Source organism: Silurus meridionalis, chromosome 10 (genome assembly GCF_014805685.1).
Source record: "Silurus meridionalis isolate SWU-2019-XX chromosome 10, ASM1480568v1, whole genome shotgun sequence".
In the NCBI taxonomy this organism is placed as follows: domain Eukaryota; kingdom Metazoa; phylum Chordata; class Actinopteri; order Siluriformes; family Siluridae; genus Silurus; species Silurus meridionalis.
This window is the reverse complement of record NC_060893.1, coordinates 22,214,087-22,227,581: the sequence shown is the minus strand read 5'-3', so window position 1 is coordinate 22,227,581 and position 13,495 is coordinate 22,214,087. Positions and strand designations below refer to the sequence as shown.

Sequence of the window (13,495 nt, the reverse complement as noted above, 5' to 3'; positions counted from 1 at the left end):
CCCAAGAAACAAGAAATGCACAACTACAACTCACTGCATAACAATCACAATAAACCTGAACAACTTGCCAACTACAACACATTACAAATCAAGCATCTGGGGAGGTTTTCTACATCTCTCAGTGTAACGTCTCTGCGAACCCCGGTGCGGTCCAGGTGTAACTGGAACCGTCTCATCTGGATTATCATTGTGCGGTTCAGAATCCTTCATGGTAACCGAGGTAAGAGGGGCAGTCTCAACAGCATCATTGACCTTGCCATTCAGGAACAGGTAACAGTGAGGATTTTGCCTGACGATTCACCAGCTGATCTGCATGCCGTCTCCATGTGTTGTCACCAACCTTTACTGTGTACATCAAGGGACCAGTTCTGGTGGTGATGGTACCTGGCTGCCATTTTTTCAGTCTGTAGTCATGTGCTAAAACTGCTTGTCCTACTTGGAAGTTACTTGCTTGTCTATCGTTCATGTGCACAAACTGTTTGTTTTCCACATCTCGTCGAACATCAGGTTTGATAAGATCCAAGCGAGATCCTAAATTCCTCTTCAAGAAAATTATCGCTGGTGTTGCATTTCTGTACATGAAAAGGAAGTTGTCTATTTTGTGTTGGAGTGAGATGGTGTCATTGCCCATTGCATTTATTGCTTTCTTGAAGGTTTGTACAAACCTTTCGGCCAAGTCATTAGTGGCAGGATGGTATGGTGCGGACGGAATGTGCTTGACTCCGTTCAGCTTCATGAATTTCTGAAACTCGCCTGAGACGAACTGTCATCCATTATCCGTGCATATCTGTTCTGGCAGCCTGTTTCTGGAGAGTATTGATCTTAGTCTTTTCGGATGTGGTTGTCTTCATTAGAACAACTTCAAGCCACTTAGAATGCGCGTCCACGGCGATCCAGAACATGGAGTCCTTGAATGGACCAGCAAAGTCGACATGCACTCTTTGCCACGGTGTTGACGGCCATTCCCGAGGATGCAAAGGAGCTAATGGTGGAGAGTTCTGGGTCCTTTGACATCCTGGACAAGCCTTTGCCAGATCTTCAATCTGCTTGTCGATTCCCAGCCACCACATGTAACTGCGGGCAAGGTTTTTCATTTTGACAGTGCCCAAATGTCCTTCATGCAGTGTGTCCAACATCTTACTGCGCAATTTGGAGGGAATGACAACTCGTAAGCCACACATTAGCATTCCTTGACACACAGAAAGCTGTTCTCTTCTTGCTGCAAATGCCAGATACAGTGAGTTCCCTTCTGTCGGCCACCCACATACTGTAATATCATAGACCTTAGACACTGTCGGGTCATTGCGGGTTTCTCTCTGAATAGCAGCATTTGTCACAGGAAACTGACCCACGATTAAGGTTTGAAACATGTCAGCTGGATCCATCGCCCGTTGCAAGTTTCGGAGGTGATCTGTATCATCCTTCCCCGTTACAATGATATCATCCAGGTAACACTGCGTTCCTGCGATACCCTGCAACACCTGATCCATCGCTCTCTGCCACAAAGCAGGGGCAGAGGCATTTCCAAAAACAAGACGGTTGTACTGGTAGGTATGCTTGAGCCAGGTCAATATTTGAGAAGTGTTCTCCACCGGACAAGGATGCAAAAATGTCTTCAATGCGTGGCAGGGGATAATGTACTGCATGAAGCGCTGGATTAATGGTCACTTTAAAATCCCCTTTAAATACATACATCTCCTGCTTTGCCCTTTTTGATCACTGTAACTATGGGTGTTGCCCATTTACTCCATTCAACCTTTGTTAGAATTTCCATTTTTTCCAAATTATCCAGCTCTGCCTCCACCTTGGGACGAATTGCATACGGGACTGGGTGAGCTTTAAAGAATTTTGAAAAAGTGTCTTCTACTAACTTCAGATTCGCTTTTATTCCCTTAAGTGTTTCTATTCCTTTCTGAAACACAGATTTTGCATTTTCTATAATTTGCACTAGGGCCTTTTGTGTCTCTTTGTCTGTGACTTGCTGGGACACATCCAGTTTTTTTATAGTGTGCCAGTCTAGAGGTATTTTCCTCAGCCACTCATATCCGAACAATGCATGCCCTCCGTTTTCTAACACATACAAGTACAATTGCTGCTGATTTCCTTTGTACTTTACAATTACTTGTAGTTTTCTGTTTGGAGACACTTTTTCACCAGTATTGGTCTTTAATATCACTGCACTACAAATATTTTTGAGAACAGTCGCTGGTATTCAGCTGCTGAAATGACCGATAAGTCCGATCCAGTGTCTAACTCCATTTTAAGTTTGACTCCTGACACTTCCGGTGTGAGCCAAATAACTCTTCGGTCTGTCTCCTTAATATTGTACAGTTCCAAACATGAAAGATCATCTGTACCTGAACTCGTGTTTGTTTCATTTTCAGTTACTTAATATACTTCAATTCAATTCAATTCATTTTTATTTGTATAGCGCTTTTAACAATGAACATTGTCTAAAAGCAGCTTTACACAGATAATGTGGTGATGTGAATATTTTCCTTATAAGTAAGTTTGTCCCTGATGAGTGAGCCGGTGGCGACTGTAGCAATGATAAACTCCCCGAGATGGCATAAGGAAGAAACCTTGAGAGGAACCAGACTCAAGAGGGAACCCATCCTCATCTGGGTTGCACCGAATGTCCATTTGTGGCAGATTTTTTAGTGTTTCAGAAAGAGGTAGGTCTTGAAGAGCCTTGAAGTACACACACACACACACACACACACACACACACACACACACACACACACAGACACACAGACCTGTATTACCCAAATGTGGTCTAACGAAATTATTAAATTTTTCCATTTATTTAATGAATTCAATTTGGGCCAATTTAAGACAATAAATATAATAAAAAGTGTATTGCATTCATTTGATTAGTTCTATATTTATAAAAATATTATTTTCTATATTTTGCATATATTCTATATTGTATCGCAAGAAAATCTAAAGCATTGTGCAGGCTTCTGGTGTATATCATGGAGTACACTTTGGTGTCTGAAACCTGACAGTGTTATGTGTTTAACTGGCAGACACAGAGCTATATCACTTTCAGTGAGTCACTGATCAAAGTAACAGCGAAACCAATCATCTATGATGCTGTGATGATGCCATCTGTAGAAAATGTTCTTGTGCCAAATACACCGAAAAAGTAAACAAAAAAGTGCTGATCATGAGGATACAAAGTTTATGTCAAGGTCACAAGAAAATTGAGTCATGATAACATGAAAACAAGAAAGAAAAAATTATTATGCATAAAATTTATATTTAATATATATTAATATAATATAATTATATTTAATTATATTCATATTTATATGTTTATTTTACATTGTTTTTGCCTTTGCCCCATTGCCCTGTCTGCCTGCTATCGGATTTTGGACTACTTTTTCGGACTCGGTTTGGCGCTTGGATTTTGAGTAGTTTGCCCTGTGTTTTTTCCCCCTGCCTCTTCTTTAATTAAAAACTGTTTTTCATCTTAGCCCTGCGGCATCCTGCATTTGAGTCCTTCCTCAAACTACCCACATCCTAACAGAAGATCTTGAGTAGCCTGCTGTAGAGCTCTGAACTTATCCATACTTAACACCTTTTGGATGAATTGGAATGCCCAGGTCACTCCACCCCTGCACCTCAAATACTTTTGGAAATATATAGTGTGGGTGTGTGTATATATATATATATATATATATATATATATATATATAGACCCTAACCCTAACCCTAACCCTAGAGAGAGAGAGAGAGAGAGAGAGAGAGAGAGAGAGAGAGAGAGAGAGAACTTAATCAATTGTATTACAAAATCGAAAGCATGTGGAACAAATGTAACTCTGACTATTTACCAACTTCAGGGACTGGGAATAAAGATAATTTTTCCCAGAATAACCCAGGCTTCATGATAAAAAATCGTAACTTTGGACACCAAAGGTCACTATTAGTTGATGAGCAATGCTTTCTTTCTTGTTAAAATATAAAAAAACAAAAAAACAACTTCTCATCAATCCAGGGAAGTGACACAACTAGTGACCGGTCATTCTTCTCCTTTGCGTCAGCCTTAGGGCAGGGATACCCACCCAGGCTCACTCACACAACAACATGTTCTGGCAATACGCCAACTGGACGGCTCGTCAGCACACAGCAGGTCCATGCTATGTGTATCAGCAGTAACTAACCGCGGTCGGGTCCACGGCCCTAATGCCCAACTCTATGTTCTCACAATATGTTAATATGCATCTTGTTGTCATTACAAGTTATAGTAATTATTTTTGTGTGCTGACCTAGAATAACCTTTTTGTATGCTTCTGTTGAACATACCCTGAACCACTTTTTTGTGGCATGTGTTACTTTGCTCGTACACACACAGTGGTTCCTGTGTTTCTGTTTTAGGTTAATCTTTTGCATGCTCAGCATAACCTTGTGGAGTTGTCTCTTCTAACTGTCTCTTCTGTTCACACACACACACACACACACACACACACACACACACACACACACACACACCTGGCAGCCCACCCCCCTTCCTCTCCTTCTCTTTGGAAGTACATCTTCATGTGTGAGACAATAAAGTTTTGGAATTTCTCTTTGAAAGTTGACTCGTGTGTTTCATTGAGACTTCCCCAAGCGTTTGTAGGATCATCACCATCGATTACAATTCAGCCATCTCTCATAGGGGAAATGTCTCATCTTTTTACATTCCCCAGAACATTTTTTCTGTATTACTGGCACTGCACTTGACTGGGAACAGGCAACAGTTGTTGTATTGGCAATTTTCTCATTATACAGTAAACCAGTTCAGTCAAGTCCAAATAACATGTAAAGTCCTTGTCATGGCGACTGTATTTCAGCCTTATTTTTATTATAACTGCTGGAAAACTCTGATCCAAACTTAACTCATATATGTTGGGGTATATCATTATCATCATCATCACCTGACATGACTGTATAATTGGGAAAGTATTGAACTGGTATTTAAACTCTCTCACTTCTTTATAGCAGGGACGGTTGTAGCTTAATGGTTAAGACATTGACCATTGGTAATGAGTTTAAATACCAGCCACACCAATCTGTCATTCCCTAACCCCTGAGCAAGGTTCTTAACCCCATGGCTCAACAGTTGTATGAATGAGATAAATATAAATGAATCTGGATAAGGGCATCTGCCACATGTAAAAGTAAATACCATTTTATATCCATATAAATTATATTTATATATTTATACCGTACGACCTTTAGTCATAAGATACAATCATATGTGGATTCCAATAAAATACTACAGTGATTGTGTTTGTGATCTTCAGCCAATCTACACCGATGAGTCATATCATTATGACCAGCTCACTAATATTGTGTTGGTCCCCCTTTTTGCTGCAAAAACTTTCCTGACCCATCGAGCATTAATAGCATTAACTTCTTCTGCTCTGATCCAGTGGTCTAGCCATCACAATTTGTCAAACTCACTCAAATCCTTATGCTTGCCCAATAATCCGGCTTCTAACACATCAAGTTTGTTGACGAAATGTTCACTTGCTGACTAATATATCCACCCAATAACAGGTGCCATGACGAAGAGATAATCAGTGTTATTCACTTCACCACTCATAATGTTATAATGTTTACACGTGTGTTTGTGTGATGTTTGTGCATATATATATGTACAATATATATTACAATATAAAGTGCTAATTACAAGACAATATGAGTGAGTGTGTGTGTGTGTGTGTGTGTGTGTGTGTGTGTGTGTGTGTGTGTGTGTGTGATGTACTGGGAAGGCAGCAGGACCCTTTACCAGGACACACTCAGAATATCTAGAAGGCATTAGATTACACTAAATAGACAAGGGGTGGCCAACCCGCGAGCCGCATGCGAGACGGATGATCCGCTGTGGAGACCCCTAATGGGAGAAGCCGAAGCATGATCTTTTATACACCAAAGAAATTCAATTCTTTAAATCTTCTTCTGCTAGTGATAACTGATGGTCAGCTATCAGCATTAAATTAAATTATTATTTAATTTGATATTTTTAATCATTGTGAATTGGTAAATGTCTGTGCGAGTATGCTGCAAACATACTTTCCCTATCGGAATAAATAACTAAACAAAATAATGTTATGTATTGAAAAAAGGTAATTTAATGAAGTAATAACAAAACCAATAACAAATCTTTTTTTCTTTTTCTTCTTCTTCTTTCGGCTTCTTCCATTAGGGGTCCCACATAACGCCATGTGATATTTTTGTTGCAAATTTCATTGCGTATTTCGAAATGCATTCTGAGCCAAAGGCTACTGTAGCAAAATGTTGATTCATGACTTTTTTGATGCTTTTGAAGCATTGAAACAACGTTTGAAAAATGCATTTTTATTTAACACCCCGTGACGAATGCAAATAAGTCGATGAGGATTTGAAAATGGAATCAGATTTAACCACTCACGCTCTCTGTCATGGCAAAGTCTGTTCCACAGCATGCAAGAAGCTTCCCAAGCACCGGATCGCAAAATTGCAAATGCTTTTACTTGCTTACTTATGATTAGGGTCACTTTGTGTACAACTTTGTGGTAATCTTTAAAGGAAAGATTGACACACAGCTGAAAAATTTGTGTTGTCTTTGCACTGTTTGCACCAGGTTGCACACATGCACTTTATGTGGTGAGGACACTTACTATACTGATTCTGTGATTGTTGTATGTAGCACAAGGGTTCAGGGGGAACGTTGGTCATTTCACTGTGTACTGCGTCAGCTATATATGGTTGAAATGACAATAAAAGATTCTTGACTTGACTTAAATACTTTTGATAATTTTGAATATAATATGCTGTATTATGTGGCTTATTTACACTGGTGTGTGTGTGTGTTTGTGTGTGTGTGTGTGTTTTGCAGGAGTGTGGCAGTATTTCCACGACATCTTGCTGCTGAAGTATTCCTCTCAGTATAACTACTATCTGGTCCGATTCTACGGACCAGATCAAGCAGTATGTCTCGTCATACAGGTTTATAGCTTTGGGTTTTGGCTCATGATTTTTGATTACATTTTATATGTATATGAGTGGAGCTCAACGTAAAGTAAACTGGTGATATTTAAACAAAGGAAAAAGTACAAATATAATCTTGTCTTTGGTAGTATTAAGGAGTCTTGTGTGTTACGGTCAATGATGGTGTGCGTAAGTACAGGCCCCGCCTCAGCCTCAGCCTCGCCTTGTCACACCTTTATACCCTTTATTCCCTCCCCAACCTATAGAGGGCACACACTCAAAAAATAAATAAAATAAAATAACAAACAAAAAAACATTCTAAATAAAGAATTAATTTAAATAAAATGTAAATTATAAATAACAATGTTCAAATAGAAACGTAAATCTGTCTATGGCTCCTACAGTGTATATTAATAATTTTCACAAATCAGCTTTATAGAAATAACTAACTAACTAACAATAAATAAACAAACAAATAATTTAATATTTATTTATTTATTTTATTAGATCCTATACATCACAAACACATTGATACAGAATACGACTTGTAGTGAAATGCTTGTTATGACTGTCCAACATGTAAATATGAATAAATACAAATATAAAGTATAGGTTGTATAATAAGTGTATAAAGTATAACTACAGTATATATATATATATATATATATATATATATATATATATAATAAATGTTAAATAATATATATAATACATGTTATGGATATGACATAAGGAGCCCATGTTCCTTATGACAACAACTGTCTGGTCAGTATAGTTATATTATTGTTGAGGTTAGTAACTAGTTAGTAAAGTTCACCGATAAACACTTGAGTGATCCTGCTCTCCGGATCTGCATGATCCAACCTGATGCCCAACATCTGGTGGAGATCTCTTCAATTTAAATTGGAAACCACTTCCTGCAGCTAATAACGGTTCCAAATGAACAGCCCAATGATCCATGAGGTTACTTGTTGTGGAGGTTCAACTCAAGAACCATGAAGATAGATTTGCATAGGGGCATTGTCAGGCTAGAACAGGTTTGGCTCTCCTACTGCCTACTACCCTGCTGCCTCCAACTTTGTGGTAACAGTTCGTGGCAAAACCACAAGTGGCTGGAAAAGTCAGGTCTCCTAATTCTTTTGCCCATATAGTGTATTGAATCATATCCATTGTATTTATTATATCAAATTTTACATTTAAATATCAGATCACATTTTTAGAGTCTTTAAAATAGTATATTCCCCATTTTTCTATAGGATTACAATAATCACCATGAATCAATAAATCGGAAAAAATAGTTTAGATCTGGTGATTGCAGCAACATCGTGTGTATGGTTTATGTAATTATTAATGGGAATTGATAGCCTTACTGGTTTGATGATCGTTATATAAACCACTAGATGGCAGGAGGACATGTTCATGCACTTTAGAAGATCCTATTGAAATACAGTAATCCCACATTTATCGCTTTTTTTTTTCGTTTATCGTGGGTGGTTTTGGAAAGTAACACCGAGATAAACTGACGCCACCCCAAAAATGCTAGTTTATGTATACAGTACTGTACTGTATTAACATTTTACTTTATTTTAGAATGAATAATTGTATTTTTATTAGTAAATTTCATAATTTCAACATAAAACTTTATAAAAACAATTCCCTTTAAGTTTTTTGGTCTAGGTGAAATCCGCAAAAGACCGAGAATATCAGACAAACAAATTAGTTATGTGGCAAATGTGATTCCGTGACAAACCTAGGGCACGGGATTTAAACCGCGGTAAAGTGGGGGATTACTGTATGTCTACAAAAATTAATTTGGATTATAATAACATTAAACATTACAATTTACTACTTCTACTTTTCAAAGTAGTTTTTAAAATCTGTCATTTTACTTTTACTTTAGTATGTTTTGTTTAAGGTATTGTTCTTTTTCTATATTTTTCTTAAACAGCACATTTTTTTTAGCTTTTGATAATGTGGAACATCCTGTAGTTACCAAGGAAAAATTTGAAATGAGATTCAGATACATTACAATCAACATATTATGGGTCACAGCTATAGAAGTAATATTGAGAGACTATTATATTATAATTATGTTCTTTCCACTTCTGGATTATGGCCCTGACAGTGTTTACTGGAACATTCAGACGTTTTGAAATCCTTCTGTAACCATTTCCTTTAGTATGTTTTGCAACAATAAGGTTGTGAAGGTCTTGAGAGAGCTCTTTGCTTTTACCCATCATAAAATGTTTCTTGTTTGACACCTTGGTAATGGGACCTTTATACAGGCAATCAGTTGGGACTAAACCAGCTGATATTAATTTGCACTGACACAGGGCAGGACTTCTTTCTATTTACTCAGCTGGTGTATTGGCTTTCCATGTGTTTTTCCACCTCCCTTTCCTTGTGTTAAATAATTTTTCCTGTGTCATTTCACAATATTAAACATAACTTAATTTATGGACATGTACGGTTGGATTTCTTTGTATGCATGGACTGCATGGGTTGTTACCAACATCTGCTGGAAAAAAAAGGGTGACATGTTCAATAATTATTTTACCCGCTGTGTATGTATGTATGTATGTATGTATGTATATACAGTGTATATATATATATACACTGTATATACATACATACATACATACATACATACATACAGTAGGGGGAAAAAAAGTATTTAGTCAGCCACCAATTTTAAAAAGATGAAAAAGGCCTGTACTTTTCATCATAGGTACACTTCAACTATAAGAGACAAAATGAGAAAAAAAATCCAGAAAATCACATTGTCTGATATTTTAATAATTTTTTGCCAAATTATGGTGGATATATAAATAAGTATTTGGTCAATAACAAGTTCATCTCAATACTCTTTGTTGGCAATGACAGAGATCAAACGTTTTCTGTAAGTCTCCACAAGGTTGTTACACACTGTTGCTGGTAGTTTGGCCCATTCCTCCATGCAGATCTCCTCTAGAGCATTGATGTTTTGGGGCTGTCGCTGGGCAACACGGATTTTCAACTCCATCCAAAGATTTTCGATGGGGTTGAGATCTGGAGTGTTTCTTGTTCCAGAGACTTTTTACTTTAACTTTACTACATTTTGTCGAATCAAGTCGAATAGCATACTTTTTACTCGACTCCATTTTGCGAAATCATTCGTTCCTTTTTATTTATGATAATATGAAAAAAATATTGTTTTATTTTTAACAATGAAATGATGACAACTTTATTATTACTGACAACTAAACCATAAGACTTCAGCACCGTTTACAAAATGTTTCGAGACTCGCTCTGTTTACAAGAAAGTGTTTCAATGTAGATAAATAAATACTATCACCTTCAAAATAGTCCCTTTGCACTACAATGTGCTGGAAGTCTTCTTCGGATCTCTGCAACCTTGTCAAAATGTCGACCTTTGAGCCCAAACTTCATCTTCGGGAAGAGGGTGAAAGAGCCAAATCTGGCGAGTAGCGTGGGTGCGGGAATTAGATCATGTGGATTGTTTACTTACGATCATTATGCTCAAGTTGCCAAATGGTTTCGTCATTTTCGGTGTTTGAGCCCGTCGAAAGTTACAATCGAACGACTCAATGCATGTAAACGTATGTCGTATTAAACATCTCAATGCCAGATTTGTTTAGTTTCATGCAGAGTTTCACATGGTCAGAATAGCACCAGTTTGCGCCGTTAGTCTCAAAACCGTTTGATAGCGCTAACATTATTGTTGATACAATACACTTAATGAATAAACCCACTGGAACACTTGACTTTTTTCAGCCAACTGTTACCACAAAATTAGAGGCACACAGTTGTCTTTGATTGTGGTAGCATGGAATTTTCCATTTACCTCATCTAGGAAACCCAAACCTGTTTGAGTATGACAAAACCCCTGTACACAAAGAAATCTCTATGATGATATGTGTGCCAGTAAGGGTACGCAGATACCTATTTATAAATGAAGGGCTTGGCTCTTATTTCTTCCCAAAGCCACAGTGTTGAAACTCGAAAGTGAAGGAATTTTGTCATACAGCTGAGTGAGCTTACCTGGGTTCTACCTGCCCCTCATCTGATTCAACCCCAGATCACATTTGAGTGATTTAAGAAGCAGGAGCAACAATACTAGGCTTTGTTTAAATCCAGACAGAGAACAATCACTCATCAAACCACTTTTGTTAGGTGTCTTCCACAAGTTTGCGGTCGAGTGTCCAAATTAACTTCTTAACTTAATCAATTGAAAAACATTAATCCCACCACCCCTCTAGTGCTTACTGGAAGAAACAAACCAGCAATGAATACACACTCTAGCACCTGTCTGTTATATTCTTATTCATGTTGGTGCTGTTTTTTCGATTCTTCTAGAAATTCTTACAGCATGTATGCATTGGATATAATATACTGACCCTTAGCAGGACAGAGGAGTTTGCACTTTCTTAATAAGATGGCCAGATATGGGTGGGGTAAGTGTGTGGTTTCTTTTTAATAGCCACTATAATATACAATAAATGCTAACAAGAAAAAAACTTGTTTAATAGCTGTTCCACAACATTTTGGATTTTTAGACTGAGTGTGTGACGTGCTGTGTGTAAAAATAAATAAATAGTGCTTTCTTTCTTTCTCTTCATCACATTTATTGCATTTGGCAGACACTTACACTGATATAAATAATATAACTGAGCAGCTTCTTTCTTTCTTTCTTTCTTTCTTTCTTTCTTTCTTTCTTTCTTTCTTTCTTTCTTTCTTTCCTTCTTTCTTCTACATAAGTAGAATGTAAACACTACGAGAAAGCAAAATGTTTTGAAATCATTTAAGCAAAACGATGCCAATTTTGGATGTTTTAATTCATTCATTTTGTATGTTTTGACCAAGACATTCTAGTTTAAACACGAGTCAAAAGAACCATAAACATACTTTCAAATTTGGCACAAACTCGACCCATTGTTGGCGCAAGAGCATTGCTGGCATTTGGGCCAAATTTGGTCAGAACGTTCTCCATGCATCATTCAGTAGGCCAGTTTTTGGCAAGTGTTTTTTGTACTTTTATTTACAAGACATTCATATTTCATATTACACATTCAAATAAAGGTGTGTGGGTGAGTGTGTGTGTGTGTGTGTGTGTGTGTGTGTGTGTGTGTGTGTGTGTGTGTGTGTGTGTGTGTGTATCTGTGTGAGTGTGTGTTTACAATAGATTTTTTTCCTGAATAGTATTCTCTTCCAGCCATCAAATAAATATAAAAATATACACTATATGAACAAAAGGTTGTGGACACCTGACCATAGAATTGTATGTGCTTTTTGAACATCCCATTCCACATTTAGTCCCTGTGTGCTCTTATAGTACCCATCGGAGTGTGTTTGTGGAGATTTGTGCAGATTCATTCACAAAGTAAATTACAGTATAGTGAAATTATTTTCTTTACATATACCAGAGATTTTTTTTTTTACAAAGCCGGTGTCAAAGCACAGGATACACCACCCCTGGTGCACATAGGGTTAAGGGCCTCGCTCAGCGGCCCATGAAGGGCATCTTGGCGATAAAAACCCTAACCTTCCAATCAGTAAATCAGAGCCTTATCCAGTGAGGTGCAGTCAGTGTTTGCATTCATCCTGAAGATGTTCAATATGGTTTAGAGCTCTATGTCAGGAGATCTTCCACTCCAACTTAACAAGAATATTTTCATTGAGCTGGCTTTGTGCATTACCATGCTGGAACAGTTGTTGGGTCTCCTAGTTGCTCGTTACTCTGGGTTTTTTTTATTGCAAGAAGGCATGCCGGTCTTGTGAGGATGTAGTTTTTGTTTCCTGCCGATTAAGTGTAATGTACTCAGCGTGACTCAGGGTGGTCCGTCATTGCAAATATTTAATGACTTTGTCAGACCTCCACAAACCCAGCCATTAGGGAGGCACAAGCCAGTGCACTCTTAGTGCCGGTCCCAAGCCCGGGTAAATGGGGAGGGTTGCGTTAGGAAGGGCATCCAGCGTAAAACGTGCCAAATCAAATATGCGGATCACAAATGAGAATTTCATACCGGATCGGTCGATGCCCGGGTTAACAACGACCGCCACAGGTATCGTTAGCCGACAGGGTACCGGTGGAAATTGGGCTACTGTTGGCCGAAGGAGGAGAAGGAGAGGAGGAAGACGTCTACAGAGACAGCAGGAAAAGGAGCAGTGTAGGAGAGTGGAGGTTAGGGTTGGTACTTTAAATGTCGGTACTATGACGGGGAAAGGGAGAGAGATAGCTGATATGATGGAGAGGAGAAAGGTAGATATGCTGTGTGTTCAGGAGACCAAGTGGAAAGGGAGTAAGGCCAGGAACATTGGAGGTGGATTTAAACTGTTTTATCATGGTGTGGATGGAAAGAGAAATGGTGTCAGGGTGATTCTGAAGGAAGAGTACAGTGAGAGTGTAGTGGAGGTGAAGAGAGTTTCATCTGGGCTAATTAGTTCAAAATAAAAGCTCTTGTGGAGGTCTGACTTCTTCTTCTTCTTCTTCTTCTTCTTCTTTCGGCTGCTCCCATTAGGGGTCGCCACAGCG

The 13,495-nt window shown here is 38.2% G+C and overlaps 1 pseudogene; it reads right to left on the bottom strand.

The window, feature by feature from the left end:
- Positions 1–244: 244 nt before the first annotated feature.
- LOC124392049 lies at positions 245–1,490 on the bottom strand (annotated as a pseudogene).
- Between the last annotated feature and the right edge of the window lie 12,005 nt (positions 1,491–13,495).